At 33.9% G+C, this 12,972-nt stretch overlaps 2 long non-coding RNA genes across 3 annotated transcripts in view; both read left to right on the top strand.

The window, feature by feature from the left end:
- LOC120541418 overlaps window positions 1–4,574 on the top strand; it is a 49,287-nt gene extending 44,713 nt beyond the window's left edge. For both annotated transcript variants that reach the window (XR_005635999.1, XR_005636000.1), the window contains exon 4: window positions 4,037–4,574. This is a non-coding gene — a long non-coding RNA (uncharacterized LOC120541418). The remainder of the gene's footprint in view (window positions 1–4,036) is intronic.
- A 4,488-nt stretch (window positions 4,575–9,062) lies between these two features.
- The window catches only part of LOC120541419, a 63,445-nt gene continuing 59,535 nt past the window's right edge, over window positions 9,063–12,972 (top strand). The window contains exon 1 of the long non-coding RNA XR_005636001.1: window positions 9,063–9,841. This is a non-coding gene — a long non-coding RNA (uncharacterized LOC120541419). The remainder of the gene's footprint in view (window positions 9,842–12,972) is intronic.

Genomic DNA, 12,972 nt, shown 5'->3' on the forward strand with positions numbered 1-12,972 from the left:
GAAGATGCATTTCAAACATCCTAAAATGCATTTCACATACCCTAAAATTTAGTGTTTAACACTTTTCATGATATTACACGCAAGTGCCCTTATATTTTCAGATATTTAGAATACATTATAGGATATCTCAAATGCATTTCAAAATATCACAAATACTTTTTTTAGATATTTTACACAAACATGCTTTAAATTGTTTATAACTAACCTTGAGAAATATCAAAATCCCTCCTGTGAAATTTCCTATTGATTCATAATGACTTCCTGCCTGTCTTCGATTGATGAGATGTTTTGAAATGCATGTGAGTTGTCTGAAATGGAAAGGGAGTTACAGGTGTTTTGAGATTCCTGGATATGCATTTTAGAAACCTTTAATTGTATTTTAGATATCTTAAAATGCCCTTTGATATTTCTCTTAAGTGTTCATTTGCGTTGCCATTAGTAGTACCCCATGCTGGTAGAAACGTTTTGGCCTTGCACCTCTCCTGGTTTCCATGGATGTATTGTTACAAAAACATACCATGACTTTCATGGTTTTATAGGTTTATAGACTAATTTTTTGTCACTTTAGAGGAGCTATGATTTTTTGTACCTATGTCTGAGAACTTGGTTATTGTAGTATTGCCTACCAAATACTATTTAATTTTTAGATGACATTTACAGCGTGTGAATGTTGTTTTTATTGTCTACAAACTTTCCCCATGTATATTAACTGCTGTAAGTTTTAGCAACAATGTGCTGTTAAATCGATTTTTAAATTCATATACTGTTTGCAGTTTTAAAAAATTGTATTTGCCAGTTACTGTATTCTGCACATTGTTCCCTGTCCTTACAAGCCAAACATCGTACACAATAGTATGTGCTAAGCCAAAGGTGTCATTTAAAAACCATTTAGGCAAATCGTACTAGAGCTATCTGATTTCAAGGGGAGCAGATGGCGGGAGGGTTGTGCTGCTTAAGAAGGCATGAGGTGTGTTACAGATTAGTGCAGGATTTTCGACTAGGCTTTTAGATGCTATGTTTTGTATCCCTAGTGCTCATTAAATTCCTCTCATTTAATTTTTCTCCTCCTTCCATAGAAGGCAGTGGGCTTAGAGCACAGTCTGTCTGAGTTATGTTAAGGCTGATGGACAGGCTTGTAAAGTCACTAGACAGTAATGGGTTCAGGCATCCTGGAGGGACTCTTGTTAAAACACAAGGAAAGATGTGCTGCAACTGTTGGGTAGTTAACATGGTTTCCACTTCAATAGAAAGAAATAATACAACATGGCATGAAAATACCTCTTGACTTTTTAACTCAGTTTCCGGAAAAAGTGTCCTTTTCAATGCATGTGGTGGGATTGGCTTCAGGTCCTGGTCCGGGCTTTGCCTGTGCAGAAGTTCTTTATGCTTTCTATGTCTCCCTGGGCTTTGCTCCCCAAATCTGAAAGACATGCATATTAAGTTAAATGGCCGCTCTTAACTGACCCTCTCTGAATGCTGGTCTGGATATATAACTGGGCCTTGTGATGGACTGGCTCCCCTTTTCAGGTTTGTTAGGGTTTTACATGTAATGCTGCTGGACTAAGCTTCAGCTCTTGTAACGCTAAACTGTATTAAGCACGTTTCACAAAAGATGGATGGATGAACATTCAGCAACTGTCACTCATATTGCAGATTTTCTAGTCCATCATCTCTCATCACTGATAACAAGATTACAATCTCTGTAGGGGTTTAAAGAGTCAGCCCATTTTGTTTGACCAGTTTTTCTGTTGAGGATTTTCCTTAATTCATAGTATCAATAATATGTAAGAATCTGCATTTGTTTGCTATTTAAAGATGCAATAATTCAACTCAATCTATAATTCTTTCACAATATATACATTATTGTTATCACTAATATTGTTATATGTTTTTCATTTTTCAAGTTATAGGCATCTTAGTTTATGAATTTGTCTAAATATAAAATAACAACGTTTGTACCATGGTACCCATTTTACAGTGGCCAGAAAAAGATAGTAGTCAGTGTTCCCACAATTATTTGATATAAAATGTAATCCTAATAATACATAAAGATAATTTGAAATAGCAAATAACAAAAAAAACTTAAAAGTGTATGCCTTTATTTAAAACTTGTTCACATATTGATTGTTTTATTGTAATAGTATGCAAGTCTATAGATTGCTAAATAAGTAGCTATCTTTTATAGATGATAATAGAATGAAATTATCATCAAATCTAAGTTTTAATGCCAATTTCAGAAAAAGGTTGATTAGTTGGCACAATTGTAGCTAAAAGAGGTAAATGATGTTATAATCAGCAGAAAATTCGGCCAGCCCCACAAAAAGTTGATTTGATGATTATAAGGGTGTAAAAGATATACCTTCATTTCTAAAGCCTTAAGTCTTTATCAGCCCATAGTCAGAGAGAACATGTAAAAACAGAGAATCTTCATCCGCATTGCTATTCAATGCAGAAGTGACCATCCATTAATAGTTACTGACCTAGCAGAGAATGCAATAGTATATAAGATTACAAAGAAACTCACAGTAATGGCTAGAGATCCATCTTCCATTGCTTAAGGTTACCACTCTGGACCCCAGCATAAGGAGAACCTGAACAAACGTGATATGTACAGGAGGCTACCAAGGAGAACAGCTATGTATTTAAAAAAATGGCATTGCTGTCTGTCTTGAGATTACTACAGTCCAATAGCAGGGCCATCGTAACAGCATCATAGGCCCCCGGGCAAAACAGGGCACTGGGGCACCTGTTTAGATAGCAAAACAGAAACATGTGGGCTGCTATGCTTGTGGGGCCCCCAGGCAACTGCCCAGTGTGCCCATGCGTTAAGACGGCCCTGTCCAGCAGAACACAAGGAGAATGTTCAACAGACAGATGAGGCAAACTGGAACTAAATGCCTTATATGAGAAATTCTTTATTAAATTTAAAAAAATAAAAATCTGTATTTCCTCAAGATCATGAAATGAGTAAAGACAATTATAAGGATTTGAGGCTTGGCATGCGATTTCAAACCCAACTGAACAACATTTTACAGAGGTATCAACCATGACTCAACTTCTTACAGATTTTGAAAAGTACAACAAATTTAAACACACAAATGAATATATAACAGTAAAATACACTTGTCAATTTATAATTGCTTAAGGAAAAGACTCACCTTAAAATGAGTAGTCTGTGTGAAATGGCCCAAATATCAGTGGCTTGATAGTGTCTGTATGTAGTAATGGCCCTAAATGTTTGTATGTTATTACATTATCAACTAGTCCTGGATATGTATGAAGTTATCAATGCTTAATCAGGTAAGGGCACAAATACTGTTATCAACAACAGATTAGTATGTTCAATAAAGATACAAAAAACTTTTAAGTATGTTTACTACTAGTTCACCCTATTTGTTATTGGGATTAAGATGAAGGTTAGTGTAGGAATGCAAATAATTATGTGGAGTTTACAAATCTTTAATTAATGTCTATCTATCTATCTATCTATCTATCTATCTATCTATCTATCTATCTATCTATCTATCTATCTATCTATCTGTCTGTCTGTCTGTCTGTCTGTCTGTCTGTCTGTCTGTCTGTCTGTCACCACTTACTATTCTGTAGCTGCATTCTGGCAGGATGTTCATCATAAGTGTCTGTTCTGTTTTCTTGGTGAGGAAATGCTTACAACTCATCACCTCGTTTATTTTCTTTTTTGGTTAGACAATTGATATTGTAAAGGATAACACTTTATAATAAAGAGCAATATTGTAAATTTTGAGTTGTTAACTTAAGCCTTTTGTGAATGTCAGAATAGCAAAGACTCTAGAATTGCCAAGGCAAGTTGTTAAAACAAATGCACACCAACACACATAGTCTTACTAATAGAAAAAGTGTATCGTCTCACAAAAATAAAAATGGTCTAGTAGACTGATAGTTCATATTGATATACTCTTTTATTTGTATGTACTTTACTTGTTTATAGAGATTATAAAAAATATAGTTTACTTATGACACTTTCATGGCTGGTTTCTTCACATTTCTTGTCTTACAGATCTGCTTTCAAGATGGAATAAAACAATAAAAACAACAATTCTGTCAAAAAAGAACTACCACTCCATTTTATTCCAAGAATTCCTAGATGTTTGTTGGACTACAGGATGGAAAAGATTTGAAGTTACCTGCTAATTATGGATTTATGGATTTTCTGTTAAATACTCCTGGATGGACTATTAAAATTCACAGCAGCACATACAATAACCCTTAAATTCTCCCAGGACAGCAAATGAAATAATGCAAAAAGAGGAAGGGAGTTTTCCATTGAAAAGAAAGGGTTCAAAGTATCAAGAAATTGCTTTGTCAACAGTCTTAAAATAATTAAATTCTCTTAATGTATTCCTTCAATTAAAAATTGAACTGTGTATCTGTTTATAAATAAATACTTTTTACTTTGTCATTTTTCTGTTGTGTATTTAAGATATCATTTTATTTTTCTGATTAAACTATGTATGCCACTTTTGCCAAATGTATGTATATATTTTCTTCTGTTGTTAAAGTCTAAATTTGAGTAAATAAAAATGAAATCCAATGTATCAATGCTCTACAAGTACTCTGTAGACTTTAAGTACATATAGATAGATAGATAGATAGATAGATAGATAGATAGATAGATAGATAGATAGATAGATAGATAGATAGATAGATAGATAGATATTTTACTAATCCCAAGGGGAAATTCACATACTATTTACACTTATTTCACTCTGCTCTCTTATAATAGATGATAGTTATAATAAGATACTATGGAAAAACTAGCAGAATTTAGAAATATTTCTGATGAAAACAGAAGGACAGTCAACATTTACCTCGCTCACTTTTTGCTGTTAAATTAGATGCAGAGATATGTTAGCATCCAACTCCATAATTTTTCAACCTGCCTATTTAATTCAGGATCACAGGAAGTCAAAGCCAAATGGAATGTAAGGCAGGAGCCAACTGTTTTTAGGGTTATACCCCCTCAGCACTCAGGACAAGCTAACACAACTAAGAAGTTACGAAAAACGTTTATTTGTTCTGTACCATTTGACACCTAAGGATTAGAAGTTCTCAAATAGTATAAGTTACAAAATATCAGTCCTTTATGTGTCATTCGTTTTAAGCATTTAAATATTTGTACACCTAACTATTTACAGAAAGAACGAATACTTGGTATTACAAGAGAAAAAGAGGTTTTGATTGTTCAAGAGGAGCCCACTTTAAATGTATAAATGACAGTGAGACAATATGCTGGTCTGTGAATCCGAAATGTCGATGACTTAAGTGTTTGATGCAGAAAAAAAACCCCAATAATAATAAATAAAAAGTGCATTAGTTGTTTACTTCGTGAGATCGTATTTTCATTAATTACCACATATTGGTGTACTGCATGGTTGCTATGTGTCTAATGCAGACTATAAATAAAATGAAGCAAAATGTAACTCTTGTTGATCTCAGCTGCTTCTTGGATACAACAATAAACTTCAAGAAAGGGAATTTGAGGAAAAAAGTTGATCCAATATCTAATTCACACTGTTTAATATCTGCTTTTTTTTGTATTTTAGGGTTATACTGTACTTACATTTTAACTGATTAGGGAGTTATGGATCAGGACCATGGACAGCAGAACGGCTCAAAAGCCTGTTTGCTGCTACAGTATTTGTTAACGTTTTAGGTTAAGTACTAAAACATTAACTCATGTACCTACAGTATAAATTTAATTTAATTTAAATGTAAATATGTTTTATTTCAAGAATACCACATTTTCCAAATGTTAAATGGTACTAGTTTCAACTTTTGAAACGAAAAGCACGTGAAAATAAGCCAAACTCTATTTTTTTCTAAATTGATTATAAAATAATACCAGATGAGCCTCAAGAAAACATCTGATTTACTCAACCTCAGTTACTTTTTCATTTTTAAACCGGCTGCCTCTTTAAATAAAACGCATCTTCCCATCTTGCTACACTGATAATATCATCCTGTTTAAATTTTATGAAATGTTAATTATTTTATATAAAAGCTGGAATATTTTACATTATATGATGATTCGCTGGTTCAGATGTAATTGTGGTGAAATCTTTAGGAAACAGTACATTACTCAAGATATGAATTAATGATTTTGAAGGAGCTTAATATTTCCAAGTCCATTACGGATTCGAGTAACATTATTAACTAAGGCTCTCACACTATATTTACACAACTATGATAACAGCAGCACAAACAACACTCCTAATAATAATAATAATAATAATAATAATAATAATAATACGTTGCATTAAAAATGAATTGAAGTTTTAGAAAAATACACAAAGGATCCATTGATATTTAAGGTTAAGGCGAAAAAATTGTAAATTACGAACGTATTTCATTACAGTTTTCTGTGCAAGAATACCTCGGAAACTCATTTATAAATATTCACTTCTGCACAATATTAAGACTACCCAATACAACAAACTAGAATTAAAATAAAATATTGAAAAATATTGCTTGTGGCGGAATTGTGCATTGCAAAATTAATATTTACAGGCTTGACTGCTTGAATGGGGATCACGAACTACTTGCGTAGCTGAGAATAATTTAAAAGTTTTTGGATTTCTTTCATAATACATGGTGAAATGAGGATGATTGCGACTAGACTGTTGGCTTTTGTCATCCAGAAAAGGGAAGGCGGCATTTTTTAATAGCAGCAGAACTTCTTTTATGCTGCGAATAAGCACTTGTACTTTCTGTATCACAAAGCAGACTTATAAGACTAATCAAACTAATCGTACTGTTGATCTTTATGATTTACATCAGTTGAATGGATGTAGTGGGAAGGAAAATGTAGCTTCCTTTACAAACGTAAATCAAACACGTTTCCTCTTACACAAATATATATTGAGTTAATTACGTAACTGTCATTCACGTGTGCATTGTTGTTAAAATGTAATAATGCAATTAGAACAACTGCATTCTGTGCATTAATTGGCACATGAAACAAAAAAGAAATATAACGCGTGCGGCAAAAAGTGTTTCGGATGAGGTTAAGAATTATATATATACATAAAATTCGAAAGAACTCAAATTGAAAGATATCCTGCAATGAGTATATTGAATGTACATTTAAAGAATGGTAAAAAGGTGAAATTGTGTGATAAGATGCAAAGACAACCCCAAAACTTCACAGTCAAAATAATGTTACTTCTAATGGGCGAAACATTTGTGATTTTAGTACAGTTTATTTTTACGTACACATTTCTTGTAATTCTTGCCTATAACTGTTTTAGGGAAAGAAAAATGAGAATCAAACTAAAACGTGTTAGGAGCAATATATTATGTTGCTGTAAAACAATTTCGCATTATTGTATATAAGCTCATATTGATGTAAATACATAAATCATAAAGTGGTATATAATAAATACATACTCTTTGTATAGAGTGGGTAGGTGAGAGAGTTTAAGTGACCGGCCGGGTCAGTGAGGGCGTGAACGCATATGGAGGTAAGTGAATGGGAGATTGGATCAGGTAGGGAGCCAGTCTAGACTACAGTTAATCGTAAATAAGAATGACTTTTTATTAATTAGTCTTAAGAGAAAAGCAAGTAACCCAATCTCTATATGTTCGGAAAAATAAATTACATTTCACTGCATCCTTGCAATAATAATTCTGCAGATAGACAGATAGATAAATAAATAAATATTCAGCCACTGATTTCGAGGCATAGAGTGCAATAAATGTAGAACGTCCTCGATTATACTGAGTGAAACGAGACAAATTTCGGTATTTCTTAGTCAAGGCATTGGCCATCGTATAAGAACAAAAATATATCTCAAAAGTCAGAGCCGTTTCATTTTTGTCATCTACATTAATACTTGATTGTACCCGAAGCAGTATGACTTTCGTGTTATAACCAGCATCGATAATGTTCAGTAGTTCGGGGAAACAAGGGCTGCCCCGAACGGTGTGCAAAATTAAACTGGGCTTATGGCCTTGTGTACATTTCCGATAAACGAGTCATCATGTAACGTCTAGGAATTTTGGCACATCACAGAGCTTAATGGAAGATCTGCTTTAAAACATGTTTAATATTAAAATTGAGCTCTCTCTCAACACATGCAACATCCGTGTTCCTGTTCAAATATAGCTCTATACGTATATAATGTTTTAATTGCAGATCCTTGAGGATTTTCATATGGAAAGAGCTGTTCACCTCTTAATGTATTTTTATTTACATCATCCACTAGTCCAAATGGGTCCGCAAGTCAATCTGTCATGCTACTTCTATGTAAAAGCAACTTAGCTTTGCACATGTATAATTAGAAAACAGCAGTTTCATTAAATGTTCACTGTTTTTGCTAGGCACAGTGACGCTGTTAGAGATGGAAACTAAGATACATCGTTATCTAAATTTAAAATGAATATCAAATAACTTCAGGAAATGGAAAAGCCAATAAAAACATCAAACACTTCTTTAATGTCACGTTGCAAGTACACATAAATGTAAGCCTTCCTTGTCTTCATGCTCAGCAAAAGCCCTCTCACAACAGCAGATTAAAACGCAAGTTTTAGGTCCAAGCCACCGACCCCCCAATCCCCCCTACCCCCGTCCCAATTCTGCTGTGGACAGACATTACTGTCTCACAGAGGAAAATCTACAGGCCTAGACAGTTTGAGTACAAAGATGTTTTTATTTAAATTTGTTTAGAGTTTAGCGGATTTGCATGAAAATGTGTGAGAAAGACTGGCTTCAATGACCTCATCCCCAGCTGCCATTAAGGTTTAATTAACTATTGAATAGCAGCAATGGGGGAACAGACAGGGAAAGTGAATTGAATCGAGCCTCCAGCCTGTGCCTTAGTCTGTGAGAAACTGAACAGGGAGACAAATTATACATCGGGGGCTCAAGTGCAGTGGAATCCAGGAACAAGAGCAACTGCAAAATTGTTAACACGCGTGCTTTCACACGCACCCACGCACACACGTGCGGACACACACGCACACGTGTGTATATCTATCTATCTATCTATCTATCTATCTATCTATCTATCATACTGAAAGAAAAAATAAGTGCCAAAATCAAGAGTAAGAAAAATAATAAACATGGCAATATCGATTGCAATACCGCACTCACCTTTTTTGTTGGTAATATACTCTTTATACTCCTGCACTTATTAAAAGGACGATTCCGAAATTCTGTGACAACCCAATTGAACAGTTAATATTTACATGGACATTTTCGAATAAATTAGCACAAAAATGTAACATTTAGCAAACGTGAACAGAAAGGGTATTTTAGGGGAGCGTGGTTGTTTAACGTGTCTTTCTTTTAAAGTGACTGCTGGTAAAAGTTGCTGGATTTGTCTGTGAGCTGAACTCGCTGTCCATTACAGACCCCTTTGTTTCGCCTTAACAATTGCTCTTTATTTCCGTGCTGTACTTGGCATCGTTTAGCTGCCTGACTCCAAACTTAACCACCCCGGTTCTTCTACTTAAAGCACTCAAATCGCCCTCTTCTACAAATATATTGTCAAAGAGATGGACTTCACCACATTCTGAAACAGCAAGACCAGGGGATTTTTTCTATAGTCTGCTCAGTATTGCACGGCAACATCACTAGAGGATAAAGTGCTTCAATAAGAACTAAAGTGACGGACAAAAAAGTGTCGCATGTCTAACGCTCTGCCAATCAGACTTTTCTTCTTTTCTGAGCAACTCATATTGTTTAAGATAAAGGAAAAAGACTGTATGCCCGACGATTTTAAAAAATGAGTTACAGAGTACATTTGGCTACTTAAGAAGAACGAGGTGATGTTTTGAATTTTTGGAACCTGGGCATCCAAAGGTAGGAAAAACATTTACTTGGTATAGTGATACAATTTGTTCAGAAACTTTCTACCAGTATCTGCAAGACGTCCGCTTAAACTGCGTTCTAGACTGCTGTTAAGTAGAGCTAGCTGTTCTTTTTTTTTTTTTTTTGAATAAATCATTGGTCACTGGCGGTTGCTATTTGGTTTAGTGTCACACTTTGACCTAGGACAAACCTCTGGAGCTTGGTCTATTAGCTGGTGTCACAATACATCGCCTTAAAGACACAATGACCTTACCACAAAGCAATTCACCCCATCAACTCAATCAGTAACCCCACAAGATTTCTTGTGTCACCGAACCATTTTGGATATACTGCTCTGCTTCAAAGACAAACAGCTGACATTGTTCAATCAATTGGTAATCCAGTTAATCGATCATTATTGTCATTAAGTTTTGGTTTTTTGAACAAAGAATAAGGGGCAAAGATCAAAGGAAGGCATTTTTTTGAGGCAGAAACGGAAATGTGGTTATGTGTTTGCAGTGATCCTTCCCAAAATTATTTTTGCCATGCCTTTAACCGTTTCGATTAATTTAGCAACTTCAGTTAATATTTTTTTTACAATGATTATTAGTAAAGCACTTATTATTATTATTATTATTATTATTGTAGTTGTTATTTTTGTTATTTTGCTTGCTGCTATTCTCTCTATTGTTATCTTTTAATTATTTTCCAACATTCTGCAGTTTTAGTAGATCGCCTCACGCTTTAATGCTTATGAGAATAAAATAATAAGAAACCTAAAACTTATTTGTCACCTTAACATGTTGATTGCACGTATACAATGTTTTTAAACTACTAATTGTAACATCTAAAACATTCATTGGAATGCCTAAAATAAAACCGTTAAACTAATGTTAGAAAGAAAGAAAGAAAGAAAGAAAGAAAGAAAGAAAGAAAGAAAGAACAAAAAATTGTTTAAATCAGAATGCATATACAGTATTAGCAGGTCGGAACAAAATAATTATATACACGAAATAATGATACTTTTACTATACTGCACAATTAATAATACAAATACAATTTAACATGAAAACTGGAATTATTTAAACAATCAACCAACTATACAAACAAGCAAATACAAATAAACACATGTGTTGTTATTCAAACTAATAAAGGTCCACTGACAGCGAAGTCTGTCGGGTCACAGAGTGCAGCGACCTCTGTGTAAAAGGTTAGACAAATAATAGGGAACTTTAACTACCAATGATTATCTCCAAAGCAAGGGGCGTGAAAAAGGAAACTGGCAGCTTTTTTTTTTTTTTTTGTAATTGACATCACATCTATCAGTAAATCCAACATGCCTTAACTGCAAAGACAGTCTTAAAAGATTTGTACAGCTATATAAACCAATTCTGAAATCTCTTTAGACACCTGTATTCATTTCTGAATATTAAACGGATCTCTCTCTCTCTCTCTCTCTCTCTCTCTCTCTCTCTCTCTCTCTCTCTCTCTCTCTCGCCCCCTTTCATTCTCCTCCTCCCCCATTTTTCATTCCTCATTCTACACTCAATGCGGTCGTTAGTATTTTTTTTTCCGGGAGCCATTTTGTTCCATGCTGAATCTAGCTCTCCAGGATTATGCGGTGTGAAATGTAATAACGGATTCTAAATTTTTAGGAAAATTCCTGTTATTCTCGAACCTGATTATAATCTTATTCATTTACGCTCGGAACAAAGCACTAACAACTGTAAAATTAGGAAAATCATTTTAATAAGTTAATGGTTCACTTCATTCCCATGGGTAAAAATCTAAATATTACACGGAAGTAGAGAAGGTAAAGGACGGTTTTCTCCTTTATTTGCAAGATATACAATATATGTAGCATACAATAACCACCAGCCTCCCTGTCCGTCCTGTTATAAGGTGTCAGAATACATGCAAAAGAAAGAAGCTCAGACAAACAGGTATTTGATGATTAGAGAAGGACAGACAGACAGACAGATAGATAGATAGATAGATAGATAGATCCAACCACACTGAAGTTCTTTTAATGAAACCATACCGGTATCGATAAGCTATTTCAGATATTAGTGTTTCAGTCAAAATGGATCCCATATTTATACAGATTTATTTTGAGTTATTTCGGTGTAAGTTAATCACCGTTAAAACAGGATTCAAAGTGGTAACGTCATCGTCAAAATTGCACAGTGATTCTCACAGAAGATGTGCTAATACACCGTCAAGCTTACCAGAAATCTTTCTTACATATTCGTACTTAACCCTTCATAGTCGCAATCAAGCACTAAATAAGCAATTGTACATCGCTACACTGAATGTAAAAAAAGGTCGAAATTTACTTGTTAATTGACTCGTCGCAGGCCAAGCCATTTACATAATGGAGCGATGGCGCCATACACACGCCGAATGCCTAATAAAATAACATGCAACGTGTGACTAATTGGAGCTTGCCTACAGTACATACATAATGGGTTTACTTTACAGTAAAATTAAAACATTACTTTTAATTTGGTTATTCACTTGATTGTCAAAGTAATACACTTAATAAAGCAATATACAAACAGTTGCAAAATAGGCCCATAGCTTCAGAAGGGTAATGTAATCGTAATATTGTTGTTTAAATTATAAAATAAAATACAAATAAACTATATAGACAAAACAAGAATACTTTCAGTTTTACATATCTTTAACTCACAGCTTAGGTTATTTTTTTTGTGAGTATGTGGTAAATATTTTATCATGTGTATTCACTTTCTGGTATCTCTCTTTCAAAAATACAATTTCTCTTTTTTAGTCCCCATTTTATTAAATTATTATTATTATTATTATTATTATTATTATTATTATTATTATTGTCAACCTAATTCAGTCCTTGAACCTGGCCCTGCTTCCTTGATTGTTAGTAAAGTTTATCTGAAAATATATTAGGCTAATTATCCAAAGGGAAATACAGGTCTTGATACTAAAATCACATTTTAACGTTTTTCGAACATTTTACGTTTCAGTCAAAGGTAATAAATTACAATCTATAAAACAGACCTTTCACTTTATAAGTTCTGTCCATCAGTACAGTAAATAATTCTGACGGGATAAAATACACATAAAAGGGTAATCCACTTTAATTCAATAGGAATGAATCATTGCCT

This window comes from Polypterus senegalus, chromosome 12 (genome assembly GCF_016835505.1).
Source record: "Polypterus senegalus isolate Bchr_013 chromosome 12, ASM1683550v1, whole genome shotgun sequence".
Lineage (NCBI taxonomy): Eukaryota > Metazoa > Chordata > Cladistia > Polypteriformes > Polypteridae > Polypterus > Polypterus senegalus.